Here is a 24822-nt window from a genome sequence, read left to right as displayed (position 1 = left end):
ATATTACAAAATTTTAAATGCCATATATATATATATATATATTTTTTTTTAGACAGCGTCTCACTCTGTTGCCCAGGCTGGAGTGCAAGGGCATGATCATGGTTCACTGCAGTATCAACCTCCCTGGGCTCCGGTGGTCCTCCTACCTCCACTACCTAGGTAGCTGGGGTTTCCATTGCAAGCCACCATGCCTGGCTATTTTTGGATTTTTTGTAGACACGGGGTCTCACTACATTGCCAGGACTAGTCTTGAACTCCTGGGCTCAAGCTATCCACCTCCTTGGCCTCCCAAAGTGCTGGGATTACAGTTGTGAGCCACTGTGTCCGGCCAATGCTATATATTTTTAATCCTGATAGGTGTTATAGTGAGTATATGTTTGAAGATGGTATTTTTGGCCAACAAATCGTGTCTTTAATTCATCATTATATAAACAGAGACACTAATGAAGCATTCTAGTGGCATGTGAGTTGTGTGAATGCATCCATCTTACAGTTTTCTTAGGTCACACATCAAGGTGACTGAATGTGAGAGATGCCTATTTCAACTATCATTTATTGAGTTTTGTTATCTTTCCTTTGAGATTTCAAAGATCAATTTTTAAGGAAAGAATTAGGAATAAAAATTCAAGGAGAATTAAAAATTTCAGTTTTCAGCAGTATAAGTGTGTATAATACATATGTTCATATTGCATATAAATATGTATTTATATGTTTATATGTGTATAAATATATATATTATACTTAAAAGTACAAATTGAGTACTTATTTTTTGTTTGTTTGTTTGTTTTGAGATGGAGTCTCACTCTGTCGCAGAGGCTAGAGTACAGAGGCACAATCTCTGCTCACTACAACCTCCGCCTCCCGTGTTCAAGTGATTCTACTGCCTCAGCCTCCTGAGTAGCTGGGATTACAGGTGCCTGCCACCACGCCCAGCTAATTTTTGTATATTTAGTAGAGTCAGGTTTCACCATATTGGCCAGGCTGGTCTCGAACTCTTGACCTTGTGATCCACATGCCTCGGCCTCCCAAAGTGCTAGGATTATTGGCGTGAGCCACCGCGACCGGCCGAGTACTTATGTTTTCATGAATAGTCCAATCAAGAAGTTCTCTGCAAATATTTTATTGTCTTAAATTTAGATATTGCAAATTTTTTATGAGAATATGAAAAACTCAGGAATCATATGTGAAACTTTCTTCAACCTTATGTATAGCTAAATTCAACTAAAATGTAAATTTATTGTCGTGTTTAACTGTATAGATAGAACTTTTTCTCTGTGTTGAAAAAATGGGAGTAAATATGGAACTGTTCGTTTGTTTGGTTTTGAGACAGAGTCTCGCTCTGTCGCCCAGGCTGGAATGCAGTGGCGTGATCTCGGCTCACTACAGCCTCCGCCTGCTGGGTTCAAGCAATTCTGCCTCAGCCTTCTGAGTAGCTGGGACTACAGGCATGCGCCACCATGCCCGGCTAATTTATTGTATTTTTAGTAGAGATGGGGTTTCACCATGCTGGCCAGGCTGGTCTCAAACTCCTGACCTCGTGTTCTGCCCATCTCGGCCTCCCAAAGTGCTGGGATTACAGGTGTGAGCCACCACGTCCGGCCCATAATATGGAACTGTTTATCAGTGTTTAATACACAATTTTATGGCATCGATTTTCTCCTGATCAGCACATGGTTATTTTTATCTTCTTTGCAAGTTCCATGGCTTTGTTAATAATGAGAAAATACAGGACTGATTCCTAACTGAAAAACAATAAGACACATACAAAACAAAGTCACAGGACACAGTCGTAAGTCACAGCCTTTTAAAGACACTGGAAAATATTTCTGTTCCAATGTTAAATAATGAAACCATGAGACAAAATCCTGTTATCCATCTGATTAGCATTTATAGTCATTTGTGTATTTGTGTCCATTCAAATAGGGCTGTGTGGGTCTTGTCAGGCTGGAGAGCTATCCGTACCCTTATGTTAGAGCTCCACTACATATCGGCCTCCCCCTCAACATGTAAGGCCTACTGCCTAGGTCAGGTATGGAGTAGAACTGCCAGGGAACCTGGGTAGGCAGTCAGGACAAGAACCACATGGCCTGGTGCCTAGATTTGCTCTTCTCCAAGACCTTAAGGGTAAGCTTTTTTTCTCTTCTCTCCTTAGGCATGGATCACTAAGGTCTGTTCCCAATACAAGAAGACTCTTTGACATCATAATAAAATACTGCAGATACGATGCTGAGTGAAAAAGAGTAGAAATGGGAAGACTTGGTTGTGCAGAAACTGAGTTCTTAAAGAGAGGAGATACTTTATGAGGGTGAGTGGATAACCTCTCAGTTTAATATCCAATGAAAACCAAAAGCAAATGGCTAAGAGTGGAATATGTTTACACAAATTGAGCGAAATGTTAGGTAGTCATAGTTTCTGGTGTCTTTGTCTCTTCATGGCCTTTTTATTGAAACATGTAGGGATGTATCTGTAAACATTCAAACAAAAAGCTGATAGTGTCTACTTTTCTTTCTTTCTTTTTTTTTTTTTTTTTTTTTTTGAGGCAGTGTCTCGCTCTGTCGCCCAGGCTGGAGTGCAGTGGTACAATCTCGGCTCACTGCAAGCTCCCTCCCGGGTTCACGCCATTCTCCTGCCTCAGCCTCCCAAGTAGCTGGGACTACAGGCGCCCGCCACCATGCCCCACTAATTTTTTTTTTTTTTGTATTTTTAGTAGAGACAGGGTTTCACCGTGTCAACCAGAATGGTCTTGATCTCCTGACCTTGTGATCTACCCGCCTCGGCCTCCCAAAGTGCTGGGATTACAGGCGTGAGCCACCACGCCCGGCGATAGTGTCTACTTTTCTAAGGCAATATTCCTGAGGCCCTATTTTAAGATTTACCTTTATTTATATTGAAGGCGTGACATGTTGACATATAAACTTAGTACGGTTGACATTCAAATGAATTCACACATCTGAAAGATTCGGTAAAATACACACTTGGTCTTATCCACACCACAGTGTGCACAGTAATCCACTTTTAACACATTTATTTTTTGCATGAAATTAACAGTGTATGTACATATTGAAAGATATGCATGGAAATAATCCAAAAGTTCATGAGTTGCCTTGACAAGTTGTGTGGTAGCAGTTTTCTTCATTATTAATACATGGATTTTTCTTAATCTTTGTCAAGCATTATGCTTCAATTTACTAGTTGGAGAGTACTGTAATCCTTATACCTAAAAGACAAATTATAAAACTTTCAGAGACACACACAAACACAAACACGAACACACACACCCCATAAATTCTCAGGAAATATTTGAAGAATATGTAATGGCATGGTGACATGCTGTGTTTTGATGTTAAATGATGAGACCATGAGATGAAACTCTGAGCCACCTTGACAGGAATTAAACATATGTACTATGAGTATCATGTCATTTGGAGTATATATGGCATGTGGTAATGTGCGTAACCTGGTTTCTCCTCTAATGGCTCATGCGAAATTGTTGCCTACAATGCACTACAGAAGGCTCTTAGAATACGAAGAACTCCCTGGATGTCTGATCAGGGAGCCAGGTCCAAGATCCCTGGGATTTTTTTTTTTTTTTTTTTTTTTTTTTTTTTGAGACCGAGTCTTGCTCTGTCGCCCAGGCTGGAGCGCAGTGGCACAATCTCGGCTCACTGCAACCTCCGTCTCCTGGGTTCAAACAATTCTCCTACCTGAGACTCTTGAGTAGCTGAGATTACAGACGCCCGCCACCACCCCCAGCTAATTTTTGCATTTTTAGTAGAAACGGAGTTTCACCACGTAGGCCAGGCTGGTCTCCAACTCCTGACCTCAGTCAATCTGCCCGCTTTGGCCTCCTAAAGTGCCGTAATTACAGGCGTGAGCCACCGCACCCTTCCCCCTGGGATTTTTTAATTGTTTACTGGAAAGATCTTTTCCAAGCTTTAAGCCCTTTTCTTTTTGTATATCCATCCACCGAATTTATCCCCTGAAAGAGACAGTTTGATGCCACGGAAATTACTGGTCCTGTAACTCTGAAGTAAATCAAACCTACACAGATTAGGTCAGGAGGAGATTTCATTTTTGAAAGATCAAGATTCCTGATAGAGGCAGGTGGTTTAGGCCTTGGTTTGATTTCAAGCGCAAAACAAAAAGAAAAAGTGCAGCAGTAAGACCAGCTGACTCCCAACTGGGCAAAATAGAAGGCATCCACGTTTGGTTGTGATTTGTCTATAGGTGGCGTTTTTTCAGACAGGAAGGGCGGAAGACCTTGGCTCAAAGACAGGGCTTCTTGGCATAACTGGAGCACTACTGCCATCGCGAGGAAGTCGTTTAGTGAATCCCTACGCCATTATTACAGCGTTCTCTGAGGACTACCTGTTGGGGAAGGACTGGTCTGTGGGGAAGTGGAAGAGGCTTGGGCTCCAGGCTGGGAGTCCTTGCCTTCTTGTCTAAGGCCTTAAAAGAGACATGGACATTGGCGATATTTTGGTATAGAACCTGGAAAGTGAAGGTTCTAATAGCAAATCCTGTAAACTTCCCTTTGAATACCTTTGTTGGTTTTGCGCGGTACTTATGCTACCAGAGACCCAAAGACCCATAGCAAGATGCCAGCACATGAAAGCCAGCTGACTCTTGCTCCAAGGGGCAATTACATGAGACAGATGCCCCCAAGAGCCTCCATTTGTGTTTGAGTGGGTTCCTGCAGTCCTGCCCACACTAGGAACCGAGACCCCGCCCCACGACTTCCTGTGCCAGGACCGCCGGGCAGCTGCTGCTTCATTGCAAGCCCCTCACTCTCCAGGTTCTACACCAAGATATCGCCAATGTCCAGGTTTCTCTTCAGGAGTTCCAGGAGAAGCCAAGAAGACCTAGCCTGGAGCCCAAACCTCTTCCACCTGCGCACAGATCAGACCTTCCCCCACAGCCAGGCTTCCCGGAAAGAAGCTATAATGGCGTATTGCGTTATTAAACGATTTCCTCACGGTGGCAGTAGTACTCCATATTTTCAAGAAAGCCCTATCTTGGAGCCCTTTTCTCCCGCCCTTCCTGGCTGAAAAAACGCCACCCAGAGACAAAGGCACCACCCAACATGGCTTCCTGGAGATTTGTCCAGTTTGGTGCAACCTGGTCTTACTGTTGAATTTTTCCTTTTTTTACTCCGTGTGAAAACAAAATGAGGCCTAAACCACCCAGGTTCATCAGGAATCTTGTTCTTTCAGAAATTAAATACACTCCTCACTGAGTCTATCTGGGTATGATTTACTTCACACAGTTACAGGTCCAGCAAGTTTCATGGCATAAAATTGTCTCCTTAAGGTGATAAATTGTGTGGATGCAGGTACAACAACAAAGGTAGATTATCAAAGAGATAGATAACCAATACATGAAATTTGAAACAAGCTAAGTGAAAGAAGGAAGTTGAAAACGGCCACTTGTTATGATCAGTAGTGAGGGAAAGCAGATGAGTGTTTGTCAGGGACTGGGCAGAGAGAGAGCCCAATGCGGAATGACTGCTTAATGGGTCCGGGGTTTTGTTTTGTGGTAATGAAAATGATTTGCCACTATGTAGTGGTAATGCTTGCACGGCATCTTGAATGTACTAAATGCCACTCAATTTCACACATTTTAATGGCTAATTTTATGTTATATGAATTTTACAAACTCAGTTCTAAAAAGTGCCAATACTTTTAAACCTATCATTATTTCTATGGATAATTAATTATATTAGAAAAGTGCTCAAATTATCAGTGAAGAAAACTTGTTTATAACAGTTATACTACTGGGTGGCCGGGCATGACACCTCATGCCTATAATCCTAGCACTTTGGGAGTCTGAGATAGGAGGATGGCTTGAGGTCAGGAGTTCGAGGTCAGCCTGGTCAACATAGCGAAACCCCATATCTTTTTTTTTTTTTTTGAGACAGAATCCCGCTTTGTCGCCCAGGCTGGAGTGCAGTGGCGCGATCTGGGCTCACTGCAACCTCCGCCTCCTCGGTTCAAGCAATTCTCCTGCCTCAGCCTCCCAAGTAGGTGGGACTACAGGCGTGTGCCGCCACACCCGGCTAATTTTTTGTATTTTTAGTAGAGACAGGTTTCACCATTTTAGCCAGGATGGTCTCAATCTCCTTACCTTGTGATCCACCCGCCTCAGCCTCCCAAAGTGCTGGGATTACAGGCGTGAGCTACCCTGCCCGGCAACGAAAACCCATATCTAAAATAAAAAGTAAAAAACCTGTTATACTACAGAGGAAATTGAACATTAGTTTTAAAAAGTCCATATTATATGTGCATAGGGAAAAGTGATTATTTCTTCTCACTATGTTTGACCTACCATATGTTTTCTGCTTTATAATTTCTTAAAGTTCTTGTAGAATAAAATATAAAAAAATTAAAGCACTCAAAAGTATATATTGATGTAGATATATTCAAAGAGCATAAAGTGATGCTGCAGATTTTGTACAAATTTCAAACATTATGCATCCAATTATATTTAAACTGTGTCAAGTGTGTGTGTATTTATCTGTCTGGAGATATATTACAAAATTTTAAATGCCATATATATATATGAGACTGTCTCACTGTTGCCTAGGCTGGAGTGCAGTGGCATGATGATCATGGATCAATGCAGCATCAATCTCCCTGGGATCAGGTGATCTTGCCACCTCTGCCTCCTATACGTACCTGGGGCTTCTGTTGTACCCCACCATGCCCAGCTATAGTTTGTATTTTTTGTAGACACAGGGTCTACCTACATTGCCAGGGCTGGTATTGAACTCCTGGGCTCAAGCTGTCTACCTGCCTTGGCCTCCCAAAGTGCTACAATTACAGTTGTGAGCCACCGCGCCCAGCCAATGCTATAAATTTTTAATCGTGGTAGATGTTATACTGAGTATATGTTTGAAGATGGCATTTTTGGTGAACAAATTCACATTTTTAATGCATCGTTATATAAACAGAGACACTAATGAAGCATTCTAGCTGCATGTAAGCTGTGTGAATGCATCCATCTTACAGTTTTCTTAGGTTACACATCTAGCTGACTGAAAGTGAGAGATGCCTATTTCAATTATCATTTATTAAATTTTTTTATCCTTTTGAGATTTTAGAGATAAAATTTTAAGGTAAGAATTAGCAATAAAATTTGAAGAAGAATTAAAAATCCTTATTTTCATAGGTATAAGTATGTAACATACATATGTTTATATTGTATATAAATATGGATTTATATGTTTATGTATGTATAAATATATATATTAAATTTAAAAGTGCAAGTTCAGAACTTATATTTTGATGAATAGTCCAAACAAGAAGTTCTTTGCAAATATTTTATTGTAAAAAATTCAGATATTGCAAATTTTTATGAGAATATCAAGAACTCCTTAAGAATCAGATGTGAAAATCTTAATCTTCATCATTATGTATGGATAAATTCAAGTAAAATGTAAATTTATTGTGGTGTTTGACTGTATATATAGAACTTTTTTATCTGTGTATTGAAAAAATAGGAGTAGGCCAGGCACAGTGGCTCATGCCTGTAATGCCAGCACTTTGGGAGACCGAGGTGGGCGGATCATGAGGTCAGGAGTTTGAGACCATCCTGGCCAACATGGTGAAACCCCGTCTCTACTAAAAATACAAAAAATTAGCGGGGCGTGTTGGCAGGCACCTGTAGTCCCAGGTACTTGGGAGGCTGAGGCAGGAGAATGGCGTGAACTCGGGAGGTGGAGCTTGCAGTGAGCCAAGATAGCGCCAATGCACTCCAACCTAGGCAACAGAGCGAGACTCCCTCTCAAAAAAAAAAAAAAAAAAGAAAGAAAAGAAAAAAATATGAGTAAATATGGAAACGGTTATCAGTGTTTAATACACAGTTTTATGACGTCGCATTTCTCTTCATCAGCAGTTGGCTACTTTTCACTTTGCAAATTCCATGTCTTTGTTACTAATGAGAAAATATAGGACTGATTCCTAACTGAAAAACAGTAAGAGACATACACAACAAAGTCATAGGACACAGTTGTAAGTCATAGCCTTGTAATGACACTGGAAAATATTTCTGTTCCAATGTTAAATGATGAAACTATGAGACAAAATCCCGTGATCCATCTGATTAGGACTTATAGTCATTCCTGTATTTGTGTCCATTCAAGTAGGGTTGTGTGTGTCTTGTCAGAATTGAGAGCTATCTGAGCCCTTATGTTAGAGCCCCACTAAATAGCCGCCCCTCCCTCAACATATAAGGCCTAATGACTAGGTCAGAATATGGAGTAAAACTCCCAGGGAACCTGGGGAGGAAGTCAGGACAAGAAACACGTGGCCTTGTGCCTAGATTTGCTCTTCTCCAAGACCTTAGGGGTAAGCTTTTTTTTTCTTCTCTCCTTAGGCATGGAAAGCTAAGGTCTTTCCAGAATACTACAAGAGTACTTGATAGCATAATAAAACACTATAGATATGATGCTGAGTGAGTAAGAGTAGAAATGGGAAGACTTGGTTGTGCAGAAACTAAGTTATTAAAAGGAGGAGATGCTTGATGAGGGTGAGTGGATTACATCTCAGTTTAATATCCAACGGAAACTAAAAGCAAATTGCTGAGTGGAATATGTTTACAAAAATTGAGCAAAATGTTGGGGAGCCATAGTTTCTGGTGTCTTTGTCTCTTCATGGCCTTTTTTTAGAAACATGTAGTGATGTATCTGTAAAAATTCCACAAAAAACTGATAGTGTCTACTTTACTAAAGTAATATTCCTGAGGCCCTATGTTAAGATTTACCTTTATTTATATTGAAGGTGTGAAATGTTGAGATATAAGACTTAGTACTGGGCCGGGTGGGGTGGCTCACACCTGTAATCCCAGCACTTTGGGAGGCTGAGGCCGGCGGATCACGAGGTCGGGATTTCGAGACCAGCCTGACCAACATGGTGAAACTCCATGGGCGTGGTGGTGGACGCCTGTAATCCCAGCTGCTCAGGAGGCTGAGGCAGGAGAATCCCGTGAACCCGGGATGCAGACCTTGCAGTGAGCGGAGATCCCACCACTGCACGCCAGCCTGGGCAACAGAGCGAGACTCTATCTTAAAAAAAAAACAAAAACAAACAAACAAAAAAAGAGTTAGTACTGGTGACATTCTAATAAAATCACGCTCCTCAAATGTTTGTTAAAATACACACTCGGGGTGGGTGGGCGCGGTGGCTCACACCTGTAATCCCAGCACTTTGGGAGACCAAGGCGGGCGGATCACAAGGTCAAGAGATCGAGACCTTCCTGGCTAACACGGTGAAACGCCGTCTCTACTAAAAAGTACAAAAAATTAGCAGGGCGTGGTAGCGGGCGCCTGTAGACCCAGCTAGGCGGGAGGCTGAGGCAGGAGAATGGCATGAACCCGGGAGGCGGAGCTTGCAGTGAGCAGAGATACACCACTGCACTCCAGCCTGGGCGACAGAGCGGAGACTCCGTCTCAAAAAAAAAAAAAAAAAAAAAAAAAAATACACTTGGTGTGATCCAAATCACAGTGTACACAGTAATCCACTTTTAACACAGATCAAGATTCCTGATGAGGGCGGGTGGTTTAGGCCTTGGTTTCATTTGAACTGGAAACCAAAAGAAAAAGCTCAGCAGTAAGACTAGCTGGCTGCAAACTGGGCTAAATGTAAGGCACCCATTCTGCAGGGCCTTTGTCTATAGGTGGCGTTTTTTCAGACAGGAGGGGCGGGAAAAGAGGGCTCTGGAACAGTGCTTCTTCCCATACCTGAAGCACTACTGCCATCGCGAGGATGTTGTTTAACAAATCCCTACGCCATTACGGTGTTCTCCTGAGGACTACTTGTTGGGGAAGTTCTCTGTGGGGAGGTGGAAAAGGCTTGCTCCATGCTGGGAGTCCTAGCCTTCTCGTCTAAGGCCTTAAAGGACACCAGGACTTTGGCGGTGTCTTGGTATAGAACCTGGAGTGTGAAGGTTCTAATACCAAATCCTGTAAACTTCCCTGGAATAAACCTGTTGTTTGTGCGCGGTACTGGTGCTACCAGAGACCCAAAGACCCGTAGCAAGATGCTAGTTCGAGAAAGCCTGCTGACTCTTGCTCCAAGGGACAGGAAGAAGAGACAGATGCCCACAAGAGCCTCCATGTGTGTTTGAATGGGTGCCTTCAGTCCTGCCCACACTTGGAGGAACCGAGGCCCCGCCCTACGTCTTCCTGTGCCAGGATCGCCTGGCAGCTGCTGGTTCACTACAAGCCCCTCACTCTCCTGGTTCTACACCAAGCTACTACCAATGTTAAGGCCTCTCTTCAGGCCTTAGAGGAGAAAGCTAGAAGACCTAGCCTGGAGCCCAAGCGTCTGCCACCTCCCACAGTTCAGACTTCCCCCCACAGCAAGTCTTTCTGGGAAGGACGCTGTAATGGCGTATTGTGTCTTCAAACGATTTCCTCACGGTGGCAGTCGTGCTTCACATTGTTAAGGAATCCCTATCTTGGAACCCTTTACTCCCGCCCTTCCCGTCTGAAAAAACTCCACCCAGAGACAAAGATGCCACCCAATATGGCTACCTGGAGATTTGTCCAGTTTGGTGCAACCTGGTCTTACTGTTGAATTTTTACTTTTTTTTTTTTCCATCTGAAAGCAAAATGAGGCCTAAACCACCCATGCTTCTCAAGAATCCTGTTGTTTCAGAAATTAAATATACTCCTCGCTGAAGCTATCTGGGTATGATTTACCTCACACAGTTACAAGTCCTGGAAGTTCCATGGTATCAAATTGTCTCCTTCAGGTGATACATTGGATGGATGAAGGTACAAAAACAAAGACAGATATCTAACAGATAGATATCTAAGAGACAGATATCAAAGAGATAGAAAACCAATTCATGAAGTTTGAAACGCTAAGTGAAAGAAGCAGTACTGAAGCAGGAGATGTAAAAGAAAAAAAAAAAAGGGAGAGAAAAGCTGGTTCTCTGTGCTGGGCTGACTCACTCCAAGGCCCAGCGATAAGTAGGGCTCTGTCAGGACTTGATAGCACTATCAGCAGAGTGGGGGCCGAGAAGGAATGGGCTCTAGAAGCAGGGATAAGAAAAACAAGTTATTTGGCCGGGCACGGTGGCTCACACCTGTAACCCCAGCACTTTGGGAGGCCGAGGTGGGAGGATCACCTGAGGTCGGGAGTTCAAGACCAGCCTGGCCAACATGGTGAAACCCCGTCTCTACTAAAAATACAAAAATTAGCCAGGCATGTTGGCAGGCAGCTGTAATCCCAGCTACTTGGAAGGCTGAGACAGGAGAATCACTTGAACCCGGGAGGAGGAGGTTGCAGTGAACCGAGATCACACCATTGCACTCCAGCCTGGGGGACAAGAGCGAGACTTCATCTAAAAAAAAAAAAAAGAAAGAAAAACAAGTTCTTTTTATCAGTTTCCCCTTTGAAATTCTTTCCCCATACCATTATTCTTTGTTCTGCTCTCACAACTATTTTTGTAACTGTTTCCGCAAGCTTGTAAGGATTTTGTAAGTTCCTGTTTTCCAGCTGTGCAGTTATGGCGAAGGTCACAAGACATGCCTGAATTGTAAAACCTGTCACTGTTTGATAAACTGCCTTTGTTCTGCTTCTGTAAGCTTGCTTAACGGCCTTACAGGTTTTGGGCCCTTTTCAGATATATGTATAAAAGTCAAGCCCTCTCTTGGTTCGGGGCTCAGCCTTTGGATGTTAATCTGCTGAGTTGGTGACCACCTAGTAAAATCCTCCTGTTCCACCCATTGGTCTCTCTGGTCTCCTGGTTCCCACAACAAGATGAACAAGGCCACTTGTTGTGATGATCAGTAGTGAGGGAAATCAGATGAGTGTTTGCCAGGGGCTGGGCAGAGAGTGGAATGGGGAATGACTAACTAATGGGTCCAGGATTTTCTTTTGTGGTAGTGAAAATGATTTGCCACTACATAGTGGTAATGCTTGCACTGCATTGTGAGTGTCCTAAATGCCATTGAAATTAATACATTTTAATGGTTAATTTTATGTTATATGAAGTTTACAAACTCAGTTCTTAAAAGTGCCAATACTTTTAAAGCTATCATTTTTCCATGAATTCTTAATTATATTTGAAAAGTACTCCAGTTATCAGTGAAACAAACTTGTTTTAACAGCTATAGTACATGGTGGCCAGTCAAGGTGCCTCATGCCTGTAATCCTAGCACTTTGGGAGTCCAAGATGGGAGGATCGCTTGAGACCAGCAGTTCGAGATCAGCCTGGTCAACAGAGTGAAACCCCATATCTAAAATGAAAAATACAAAAATAAATAAATAAATAAACAACAACAAGAAGTTATACTACAGGGGAATTTGAACATTAGTTTATAAAAGTCCATATTATATATATATAGGGAACAGATCATAGTACCTAGCACAGACCTTTAAAAAGTGATTATTTCTTCTTACTATGTTTGACCTACCACAAGTTTTCTACTTTATAATTTCTTACAGTTCTTCTAGAGTAAAATATAAAAAATTTCAAGCACTCAAAAGTATGTATTGATGTAGATATATTCAAAGAGTATAAGGTGATGCTGAATATGTATATGTATATATACACAAATATATATACACATATGTGTATATACACACACATATATGCATATACACACACATACACACATATATATATACACACACAGATATGCATATATATATATTTTAGACAGCATCTTACTCTGTTGCCCAGGGTGGAGTGTAGAGGCATGATCATGGCTCACTGCAACATCAGCCTCCCTGGGCTGAGGTGATCCTCCCATTTCCGCCTCCTATGTAGCTAGGGCTTCCATTGTAGGTCACCATGCCCGGCTATTTTTTGTATTTTTTGAAGAGACGGGGTCTCTCTACATTGTCAGGGCTGGACTTGAACTCCTAGGCTCAAGCTATGCACCTGCCTAGGCCTCCCAAAGTGCTGGAATTACAGTTGTGAGCCACCATGCCCGGCCAATGCCATCTTTTTAATCGTGGTAGGTGTTATAGTGAGTATATGTTTGAAGATGATATTTTTGACCAGTAAATTCATATCTTTAATTCATCGTTATATAAACAGAGACACTAATGAAGAACTCTAGCTCCATGTGAGTTGTGTGAATGCATCCATCTTACAGTTTTCTTAGGTTACACATCTAGGTGACTGGAATGTGAGAGATGCCTATTTCAACTACCATTTATTGAATTTTGTTATCCTTCTTTTGAAATTTCTTTTTTGTGTGTGTGAGATGGAGTCTCGCTCTGTCACCAGGCTAGAGTGCAGTGGCTCAATCTCAGCTCACTGCAACCTCTGCCTCCTGGATTCAAGTGATTCTCTTGCCTCAGCCCCCCGAGTAGATGGGACTATAGGCATGCACCACCATGCCTGGCTAATTTTTTTGTATTTTTAGTAGAGACGGGGTTTCACCATGTTGGCCAGGTTGGTCTCAATCTCTTGACCTCGTGATCTGCCCACCTCAGCCTCCCAAAGTCCTGGGATTACAGGCTTGAGCCACTGCGCCCAGCCTGAAATTTTAAAGATAATGTTTTGTGGTAAGAACTAGGAGTAAAAATTTGAGAAGTATTAAAAATCCTAATTTTCAGAGGTATAAATATGTATAATACATATGTTTATGTTGTATATAAATATGTATTTATATGTTTATGTATGTGTAAATGCATACATATTTTCGATTTAAAAGTGCAAATTGAGATCTTATGTTTTGATGAATAGGCCAATCACAAGTTCTCTGCAAGTATTTTATTGTCTAAAGTTCAGATATTGCAAATTTTTTATGAGAATATCAAAAACTCCTAAGGAATCAGTGGTGAAACTTTTAGTTCTTTAACCTATATATAGCTAAATTGAAGTATAATGTAAATTTATTGTCGTGTTTGACTGTATATATAGAACTTTTGATCTGTGTGTAAAAAATTGGAGTAAATATGGAAACAGTTAATATTGTTTAATACAGTTTTATTACATTGGTTTTCTCTGGATCAGCACATGGTTATTTTTATTTTTATTTCTTTCCTTTTTTTTTTTTTTTTTTTTTTTGAGACGTAGTTTTGCTCTTGTTGCCCAGGCTGGAGTGCAATGGCATGATCTCGGCTCACCGCAACCTCTGCCTCCCAGGTTCAAGTGATTCTCTTGCCTCAGCCTCCCAAGTAGCTGAGATTACAGGCATGTGCCACCACACCTGGCTAATTTTGTATTTTTAGTAGAGACGGGGTTTCACCATGTTGGTCAGTCTGGTCTTGAACTCCCGACATCAGGTGATCTGCCCTCCTAGGTCTCCCACAGTGCTGAGATTACAGGCATGAGCCACCGCCCCCCTCCCCCAACCCCCTTTCTTTTCCTTGAGAGGGAGTCTTACTCTGTCGCCAGGCTGGAGTGCAGTGGGGTGATCTCGGCTCACTGCAACCTCTGCCTCCCAGGTTCAAGTGATTCTCCTGCCTCCGCCTCCCGAGTAGCTGGGACTACAGGTGCGCACCACCAGACTCAGCTAATTTTTGTGTTTTTAGTAGAGATGGGGTTTCACCATGTTGGCAGGATGGTCTCAATCTCTTGACCTTGTGATCCACCTGCCCCCACCTCCCAAAGGGTTTTTTTTAACTTCATTGCAAATTCCATGTCTTCCTTACTAATAAGAAAGTATAGGACTGATTCCTAGGTGAAAAACAGTAAGACACATACACAACAAAGTCATAAGAGGCAGTCCTAAGTCATAGCCTTTTTGTTTGTTTTGAGACGGATGGAGTCTCACTTTGTTACCCATGGTGGAGTGCATCGGCACGACCTTAGCTCACTGCAACCTCTGCCTTGGGTTCAAGCAATTCTCCTGCCTCAGCTTCCCAAGTAGCTGGGATTATAGGCATGCACCACCATACCTGGCTAATTTTTTTGTATTTTAGTAGAGGCAGGGTTTCACCATGTTGGCCAGGTTTATCTCGACCTCCTGACCTCAAGTGATCCGCCCACCTCGGCCTCCCAAACTGCTGGGATTACAGGTGTGAGCCAGCACACCCAGCCAGTCATAGCCTTTTAATGACATTGGAAAATATTTCTGTTCCAATGTTGAATAATGAAACCATGAGACAAAATCCTGTGATCCATCTGATTAGCATTTATAGTCATTCGTTTGTGTCCAAACAGGGCTGTGTGTGTCTTGTCAGGTTTAAGAGCTACATGGGCACTTACGTTATAGCCCCTCTAAATAGTGGCCTCCCGCTCAACATATAAGGCCTAATGACTAGGTCAGAACATGGAGTAAAACTCCCAGGGAACCTGGGGAGGGAGTCAGGACAACAACCACGTGGCCCGGTGCCTAGATTGGCTCTTCTCCAAGACCTTGGGGGTAAGCTTTATTTTTAATTCTTTCTTAGGCATGGATCCTTAAGGTCTGTTCCCAATACAACAAGACTATTTGTTATCATAATAAAACACTGCTGATAGGATGCTGAATGAAAAAGAGTAGAAATGGGGAGATTTGGTTGTGCAGAAACTGAGTTCTTAAAAAGAGGAGATGCTTGTTGAGGGTGAGTGGATCTCATCTCAGTTCAATATCCAATGGAAGCCAAAAGCAAATGGTTAAGAGTGGAAAATGGTTACACATATTGAGCAAAATATTAGGTATCCGTAGTTTCTGTTGTCTTTGTCTCTTCATGGCGTTTTGTTTTGAAACGTATAGTAATGCATCTTTAAAAATTCAAACAAAAAGATGATAAGTGTCTACTTTTCTAAAGTAATATTCGTGAGGCCCTATTTTAAGGTTTACCTTTACTCATATTGAAGGCATGAAATGTTGACATATAAGACTTCGTACTGGTGACATTCAAATGAATTCACCCTCCTCAAAGGTTTGTTAAAATGCACACTTGATCTGATCCAAACCACAGTGTACATAGTAATCCACTTTCAATACAGATTTATTTTTTCATGAAATTAACAATGTATGTACATATTTAAAGATATTCCTGGAAATAATCCAAAAGTTCTTAAGTTGCCTTGACTAGTTGTATGGTAGTGGTTTTCTTCATTATTAATACATGGATTTTTCTTAATCTTTGTCAAGCATTATTCTTTAATTTACTAGTTAATTCTTATACCTAAAAGAGATTATAAAACTCTCAGAGACACACACAAACACAACCACACACAGCCCATAAAGTCTCAGGGAATACTTGAAGAATATGTAGTGGCATGGGCACATGCTGTGTTTTGATGTTAAATGATGAGACCATGAGTTGAAACTCTGAGTCACCTTGACAGGAATTGAGCATATGTACTATGAGTATCATGCCATGTGGAGTATACATGGCATGCAATAAAGAGCGTCACCTGGTTTCTCCTCTAATGGCTCATGCCAAATTGTTGCCTACGATGTACCACATAAGGCTCTTAGAATAGGAAGAATTCCCTGGATGCCTGACAGGGGAGCCAGGGCCAAGATCTCTGGGATTTTTAAATTGTTGCTGGAGTTCCTTTCCAAGCTTTCAGCCCTTTTCTCCTTTTTGTGCGTTCATACACTGAAGCTATCCCCTGAAAAAGACAGTTTGATGCCACGGAAATTATTGGACCTGTAACTCTGAAGTAAATGAAACCCACACAGACTAGGTCAGTAGAATAATTTCTTAAAGAACAAAATTCCTGATGAGGGTGGTTGGTTTAGGCCATGGTTTGATTTTAAGTGGAAAACAAAAAGAAAAAGCACAGCAGTAAGACCAGCTGGCTCCAAACTGGGCAAAATAGAAGACATCCATGTTTGGTGGCTCTTTGTCTATGTGTGGCGTTTTTTCAGACAGGAAGGGCGGGAGAAGAGGGCTACGTAACAGGACTTCTTGGCATATCTGGAGCACTACTGCCATCGCGAGGAAGACGTTTAACGAATTATAGTCGTTTAACGCCATTACAGAGTTCTCTGAGCACTACCTGTTGGGGTAGGTGTGGTCTGGTAAGAGGTGAAAGAGGCTTGGCCTCCATGCTGGGCGTCCTTGCCTACTTGTCTAAGGCCTTAAAAGAGACCTGGACATTGGCAATATCTTGCTATAGAACCTGGAGTGTGAAGCTTCTAATAGCAAATCCTGTAAACTTCCCTTTGAATAAACCTGTTGTTTGGTCACAGAGACCCAAAGACCCATAGCAAGATGCCAACATCAGAAAGCTTGCTGACTCTTGCTCCAAGGGACAGGAAGAAGAGACAGATGCCTACAAAAGCCTCAATGTGTGTTTGAGTGGGTTCCTGCAGTCCTGCCCACACCAGGAGGAACTGAGGCCCCGACCCACGACTTCCTGTGCCAGGACCGCCTGGCAGCTGCTGGTTCACTCCAAGCCCCTCACTCTCCAGGTTCTACACCAAGATACCACCAATGTCTAGGTCACTCTTCAGGCGTTAGAGGAGAAGGCAAGAAGACCTCGCCTGGAGGCCAAGCCTCTCCCACCTCCCAACAGATCAGCCTTTCCCCACAGCGAGGCTTCCTGGGAAGGAGGCGCTAGTGGAGTATTATGTCTTTAAACGATTTCCTCACGGTGGTAGTAGTGTTGCACATTTTCAGGGAAGCCCTATGTTTGAGGCCTTTCTCTTGCTCTTCGTCTATGAAATAAGCAAACCAGAGATAAAGGCGCCACCAAACATAGCTGCCTGGAGATTTGTCCAGTTTGGTGCAACCTGGTCTTAACTGTTGATTTTTTTTGGTTTTGTTTTGTTTTTCCAACTAAAAATAAAATTCAGCTTAAACCACCCGTGCTTATCAGGAATTTTGTTCTTTCAGAAATTAAATATACTCCTCACTGAGTCTATCTGGGTATGATTTACTTCACACAGTTGCAGGTCCAGCAAGTTCCATGGCATCAAATTGTCTCCTTCAGGTGATAAATTGGGTGGATGAAGGTACAATAGCGAAGTTCCATATCCAAGAGGTAGATGTCAATAAGATAGATAACCAATGCATGAAATTTGAAACGCGCTAAGTGAAAAAAGCAAGACTTTGGAAAAGACCACTTATTGTGATGATCAGTAGTGAGGGAAAGTAGATGAGTGTTTGCCAGGGGCTGGGCAGAGAGTGGAATGGGGAATGCTTAATGGGTCCAGGGTTTTCTTTTGTGGTAATGAAAGTGCTTTGCCAATAGATAGAGATAGTGCTTGCACTGCATTGTGAAAGTACTAAATGCCACTGAATTTCACACATTTTAATGGTTAATTTTATGTTATATGAATTTTACCAACTCAGTTTTAAAAAGTGCCAATAATTTTAAACCTGTTATTATTTCCATGAATAATTATATTTGAAAAGTACTCAAGTTATCAGTGAAGAAATCTTGTTTTAACAGTTATACTACAAGGTGGCTGGGCTTGGTGCCTCATGCCTGTAATCCTAGCACTTTGGGAGGCTGACATGGGAGGATTGCTTGAGGCCAGGATTTCGAGATCAAACTGGTCAACATAGGGAAACCCCATATCTAACATTAAAAAACAAAAACAGTTGTACTATAGGGGAATTTGAACATTAGGTTATAAAAGTCCATATTATATGTGCAGAGTGAACAGATGATAATACCTAGCACAGACATTTTAAAAGTCATTATTTCTTCTCACTATATGAGACCCAGCATGTTTTCTGCTTTATAATATCTTAAAGTTCTTCTAGAGTAAAATATAAAAAAATTCCAAGCACTCAAAAGTACATATGGATGTAGATATATTCAAGGCATATAAGACAATGCTGAAGATTTTGTACAAATTTCAAACAGTATACATCCAATTATATTTAAACTGTGTTGAGAGTATGTGTATTTATATCTGTCTGTAGGTATATAACAATATTAAAAAAAAAAAAAAATATATATATATATATATATGACAGTGTCTCATTGTTGCCCAGGTGAGAGTGCAATGGCAGGATCATGGGTCACTGCAGAATCAACCTCCCTGGACTCAGGTGGTCCTCCCATCTCCGCCTCCTACATAGCTGGGGCTTCTGTTGCACGCCACCATGCCTGGTTATTTGTTGTATTTTTTGTAGATACGGGGTCTCACTACATTGCCAGGAATGGTCTTGAACTCCTGGGCTCAAGCTATCCTCCTGCCTTGGCCTCCCATAGTGTTGGGATTACAGTAGTGAGCCACTGGGCCCGGCCAATGCTATATATATTTAATCATGGTAGGTGTTATAATGAGTATACGTTTGAAGATGGTATTTTTGGCCAACAAATTCAAAACTTTAATTTGTCATTATATAAACAGAGACACTAATAAAGCATTCTAGCTGCATGTGAGTTGTGTGAATGCATCCATCTTACAGTTTTCTTAGGTTACACCTCCAGGTGACTGAATGTGAGAGATGCCTATTTCAACTATCATTTGTTGAATTTTGCTATCTTTCTTTTGAGGTTTCAAAGATAAAATTTTAAGGAAAGAATTAAGAATAAAAATTTGAGAAGAATTAAACATCCTAATTTTCTAGGTATAAGTATGTATAATACATATGTTTCTATTGTATATAAACATGTGTTTCTATTTTATGTGTGTATAAATATACATATATTTTAGATATAAAAGTGAAAATTGAGAACTTATGTTTTGATGAATAGTCCAATCAAGAAGTTTTTGCAAATATTTTATTGTCTAAAATTCAGATATTGCAACTTTCTTATGAGAATAAAAAAACCTCAGGAATCAGATGTGAAACTTTTAATTCTTCAACCTTATTTATATATCTAAATTCAAGTAAAATGTAAATTTATTGTGGTGTTTGACTGTATATATAGAACTTTTTATCTGAGTGTTGAAAAAATGAGAGGAAATATGGAAACAATGATCATTGTTTAATACAGTTTTATGACATTGCTTTTATCTTGATCAGCACATGGTTATTTTTAACTTCTTTGTAAATTCCATGTCTTTGTTACTAATGAGAAAATATAGGACTGATTCCCAACTGAAAAACAATAAGACACATACACAAGAAAGTCATAGGGCACAGTCCTAAGTGACAGCCATTTAATGACACTGGAAAATATTTCTAATTCAATGTTAAATAATGAAACTATGAGACAAAATCCTGTGATCAATCTGTTTAGTATTTACAGTCATTCCTGTGTTTGTGTCTATTCAAGTAGGGCTGTGTGTGTCTTGTCAGGCTTGAGAGCTATCCGTACCCTTATGTTAGTGCCCCACTAAATAGCATCCTCCCCCTCAATGTATAAGGCCTACTGACTAGATTAGAACATGGAGTAAAATTCCTGGGGAACCTGAGTAGGGAATCAGGACAAGAAACACGTGGCCTGGTGCCTAGATTTGCACTTCTCCAAGCCTTTAGAGGTGAGCTTTTTTTTTCTTCTCTCCTTAGGCATGGAAACCTAAGGTCTCTCCCCATTACTACAAGACTATTTGATATCACAATAAAATACTGCAGATATGATGCAGAGTGAAAAAGAGTAGAAATGGGAAGATTTGGTTGTGCAGAAACTGAGTTCTTAAAAAGATGAGATGCTTGATGAGGGTGCATGGATTACATCTCAGGTTAATATCCAATGGAAACCAAAAGCAAATGGTTAAGAGTGGAAATTGTTTACACAAATTGAGCAAAATGTTAGGTAGCCATAATTTCTGATGTCTTTGTCTCTTCATGAACTTTTTTTTAGAAATGTGTAGTGATGTAGCTGTAAAAAATCAAAGAGCTGATATTGTCTACTTTACTATAGTAATTTTCCTGAGGCTGTATGTTAAGATTTACCTTTATTTATATTGAAGGCATGAAATGTTGACATATAAGACTTAGTACTGGTGACATTCGAATTAATTCATGCATCTGAAAGTTTCATTAAAATACACATTTGGTCTGATCCAAACCACTGTGTACACAGTAATCCACTTTTTACACAGATTTATTTTTTTGCATGAAGTTAATGTATGCACATTTTGAAAGATATGCATGGAAATAATCCATAAGTTCATAAGTTACCTTGACAAGTTGTATGGTAGCGGTTTTCTGTGTTAATACATGGATTTTTCTTAATCTTTGTCAAGCATTATTCTTTAATTTACTAGTTGGAGAATACTGTAATCCTTATACTTAAAAGACCAATTATAAAACTCTCAGAGACACACACAAACACGAACACAAACACACACCCCATAAAGTCTCAGGGAATACTTGAAGAATATGTAATGGCATGGGCACATGCTGTGTTTTGATGTTAAATGATGAGACCATGAGATGAAACCCTGAGCCACCTTGATATGAATTGAACATATGTTCTATGATATATGGCATGCAGTAAGGAGCGTCACCTGGTTTCTCCTCTAATGGCTCATGCCAAATTGTTGCCTATGATGTACCACATAAGGCTCTTAGAATAGGAAGAATTCCCTGGATGCCTGACAGGGGAGCCAGGGCGAAGACCTCTGGGATTTTTAAATTTTTTGCTGGAGTTCTTTTCCAAGCTTTCAAGCTTTCAGCCCTTTTCTCTCTCTCTCTCTTTTTTTTTTTTTTTTTTTTTGAGACACTCTCACTCTGTTGCCCAGGCTGGAGTGCAATAGTGCGCTCTCCGCTTACTGCAACCTCCCCCTCCCAGGTTCAAGTGATTCTCCTGCCTCCTCCTCTGGAGTAGCTGGGATTACAGGCCTGTGCCACCACGCCCCGCTAATTTTTGTATTTTTAGTAGAGACAGGGTTTTGCCATGCTGGCCATAATGGTCTCGAACTCCTGACCTCGGGTGATCCGCCAGCTTCGGCCTCCCAAAGTGCTGGGATTAAAGGCGTGAGCCACCGCGCCCGGCTCCTTTTCTCTTTTTTGTGAGTTCATCCACTGAATGTATTCCCTGAAGGAGACAGTTTGATGCCTCGGAAATTACTGGACCTGTAACTCTGAAGTAAATCAAACCCACACAGAGTAGGTCAGGAGGATATTTAATTTCTGGAAGAACTGGATTCCTGATGAGGACCGGTGTTTTAGGCCTCGGTTTGATTTCAAGTGGAAAACAAAATGAAAAAGTGCAGCAGTAAGACTAGCAGGCTCCAAACTGGGCAAAATAGAAGGCATCCATGTTTGGTTGCACCTTTGTCTATGGGTCGCGTTGTTTCAGACAGGAAGGGCAGGAGAAGGGGGCGGTGCTCCAAGACAGGGCTTTCTGGCATATCTGGTGCACTACCGCCATCGCGAGGATGTCATTTAACGGATCCCTACGCCATTACATGGGCCTTCTTGTGAGGACTACCTGTTGGGGAAGGTCTGGTCTGTGGGGAGGTGGAAGAGGCTTGGGCTCCATGCTCAGAGTCCCTGCCTTCTCGTCTAAGGCCTTAAAAGAGACGTGGACATTGGCGGTACCTTGCTGTAGAACCTGGAGAGTGAAGGTTCTAACAGCAAATCCTGTAAACTTCCCTTGGAATAACTGTGTTCCTTGTGAGCGATATTGATGCTACCAGAAACCCCAAGACCCATAGCAAGATGCTAGCACGTGAAAGCCTGCTGACTCTTGCTCCAATGGGCAGGTAGAAGAGACAGATGCCCACAAGAGCCTCTATGTGTGTTTGACTGGTTCCCTACTGTCCTCCCCACACCGGAGGAACCAAGTTTCCGCTCCACGACTTCCTGTGCCAGTACCTCCTGGCAGCTGCTGGTTCACTCCAAACCCCGCACTCTCCAGATTCTACACCAAGATACCGCCAATGTCCCTGTCTCTTTTCAGGCCTTAGAGGAAAAGGCAGGAAGACATAGCCTGGGGGCCTACAGATCAGCCTTTCCCCCACAGGGAGGCTTTCCGGGAAGGACGCCATGATGGCGTATTCCGTCTTTAAACGATTTCCTCACGGTGGCAGTAGTGTTCCATATTTTCAATCAAGCGCTGTCTTGGAGCCCTTTTCTCCCGCCCTTTCTGTTTGAAAAAACGCCTCCCAGAGATAAAGGCGCCACTGAACATGGATTACTGGAGATTTGTCCAGTTGGGTGCAACTTGGTTTTGTGACCCGTAGAGGGTCAGGATTGCAAGTTGTCCAGGTTCTTGGCGTTTTGAACAAATAATTGCACAAAATGCCCAGCAAAGCAAAGCAAGAATGAAGCAACAAAAGAATGAAAGCAAGGGTTTACTGAAAACGAAAGTACACTCCACACTGTGGGAGATGGCCTCAGCAGAGGCTCAAGGGCCTGGATACAGAATCTTCTTTGGTTCAAATACCTCCTAGAAGTTTCCCATTGGCCACCTCATGTAAGTGAAGTGGTCGCCCGAAATAAATCTGATTGGTTGCAGAAAGGAGACAACCAGAGGCTAAACTGAAGTTACAAAGGTCACACTCCTGTGCAAATATCTGATTGGTTGCAAAAAGCAACCAATCAGAGGCTAGGGTGAAGTTAACAAAGTTATACTTGTATGCAAACGAAGACTAGGCCAGAAGTCAGCCTAATTTGTTGCCACAGCCAATTTTCCATCTGTAGTGCAGAAAAGGTCAAAGGGAGTAGCCTCTGGTCCTTTTGTTACTTAGGCGTTGAAAGTGAGGGTTTTCCTTTCAATTTAGTTCTAGGAAGTCAGCGTAAAACAGCCTTAGGTCCCCTGCCTCCAGACCCTATTCTCCTGCCTCATCTCCCCGCTGAGAGACGTGATCCCCATAAATCTTTATGTGAGGCAGAGGGACTGAAGAGCTTTCTTCTGTAACTGCTTCATGCCGACCTGGGGCATAGTCCCTACCTATTGGAAATCACGGAACTCTCGCCATGCTCTATCTCGTGGAGGCAGGGTAGCTTCTTGATGGCCAGGGGTGGTGTCTTCACCTGGAACTGGCTGGAACCGTGGTTGCATGATCATCTGAAGCTTGATGATTATCTAGGCGAGAGGAAATGAATTTGGCTAAAAGATTTAATGGGAACTTCAGGGGGTTGATACCTATGCTGTCAGAAATGTTTTTTATAGAGATATGCAGGAGAAAAAAAACAAAACCTGGTCTCTTGTAGAATCTATGCGTTTCCCTAAAGTTTTAGCACGAGCGACTCCATTTTGGTTTGGTTTGGTTTGGTTTGTAGGGGCCTAGTGCATGAGCTCAGTCCAAAACAATGGCCTCCCATAATTTTCTTTAAAAAAATTCCCCTTTATTCAGGTTTTCACTTGAGTGAGAGTGGGACCAAAACTTAGGGCCTTAGTGCCACTCTTGGTTACTATCATTTTGGGTTTTCATTCTCAGCACGTCATGTATAGGTTACGGTGTCCTCATGGTTGCAGATTCTTTTGGCTCTTGTTATTCCAGTTGAAAAGAAACTATATTTCATTTTAGAGATGGCTGCATGCAAGCATTTAAAACCTTTGAGAGAACGCAGCACACCAGGGAGACTATTATTAGAGGATATACCAAGAATTTGGAGTATGTCCCTTACCCAAGATCCCCATAAACCAAACCTCCTAAAACCAAACAGATCAAAGAATGAGCTAGATAAAGAGTTTACTCACTTAATGAAGCAATTTCTTCATCAATTCCCGATCACTGAATTTTTTTTTTTTTTTTTTTGAGATGGAGTCTCGCTCTGTCACCCAGGCTGGAGTGCAGCAGCGCGATCTCGGCTCACTGAAAGCTACGCCTCCCGGGTTCACGCCATTTTCCTGCCTCAGCCTCCCAAGTAGCTGGGACTACAGGCGCCCGCCACCACACCCAGCTAATTTTTTGTATTTTTAGTAGAGACGGGGTTTCACCGTGTTAGCCAGGATGGTCTCAATCTCCTGATGTCATGATCTGCCTGCCTCGTCCTCCCAAAGTGCTGGGATTACAGGCGTGAGCCACCTATGCCTGGCCACTACTGAATTTTTATAATCCTCATTTGATGTATTTCCCCATAGGCCACAAGTGCCAGCAGCTGCACAGATACTTTT

At 41.8% G+C, this 24822-nt stretch overlaps 1 long non-coding RNA gene across 1 annotated transcript in view; it reads left to right on the top strand.

Annotated features, from left to right (window-relative positions):
* The window catches only part of LOC103785380 (uncharacterized), a 106160-nt gene that overhangs the window by 43129 nt on the left and 38209 nt on the right, over window positions 1–24822 (top strand). The window contains exon 8 of the long non-coding RNA XR_008622754.1: window positions 2153–2305. This is a non-coding gene — a long non-coding RNA (uncharacterized LOC103785380). The remainder of the gene's footprint in view (window positions 1–2152; window positions 2306–24822) is intronic.

Source organism: Pan paniscus, chromosome X (assembly GCF_029289425.2).
Source record: "Pan paniscus chromosome X, NHGRI_mPanPan1-v2.0_pri, whole genome shotgun sequence".
Taxonomy (NCBI): domain Eukaryota; kingdom Metazoa; phylum Chordata; class Mammalia; order Primates; family Hominidae; genus Pan; species Pan paniscus.
Note: the sequence above shows the minus strand (reverse complement) of the source record. Positions and strands in the feature narration are given on the sequence as shown.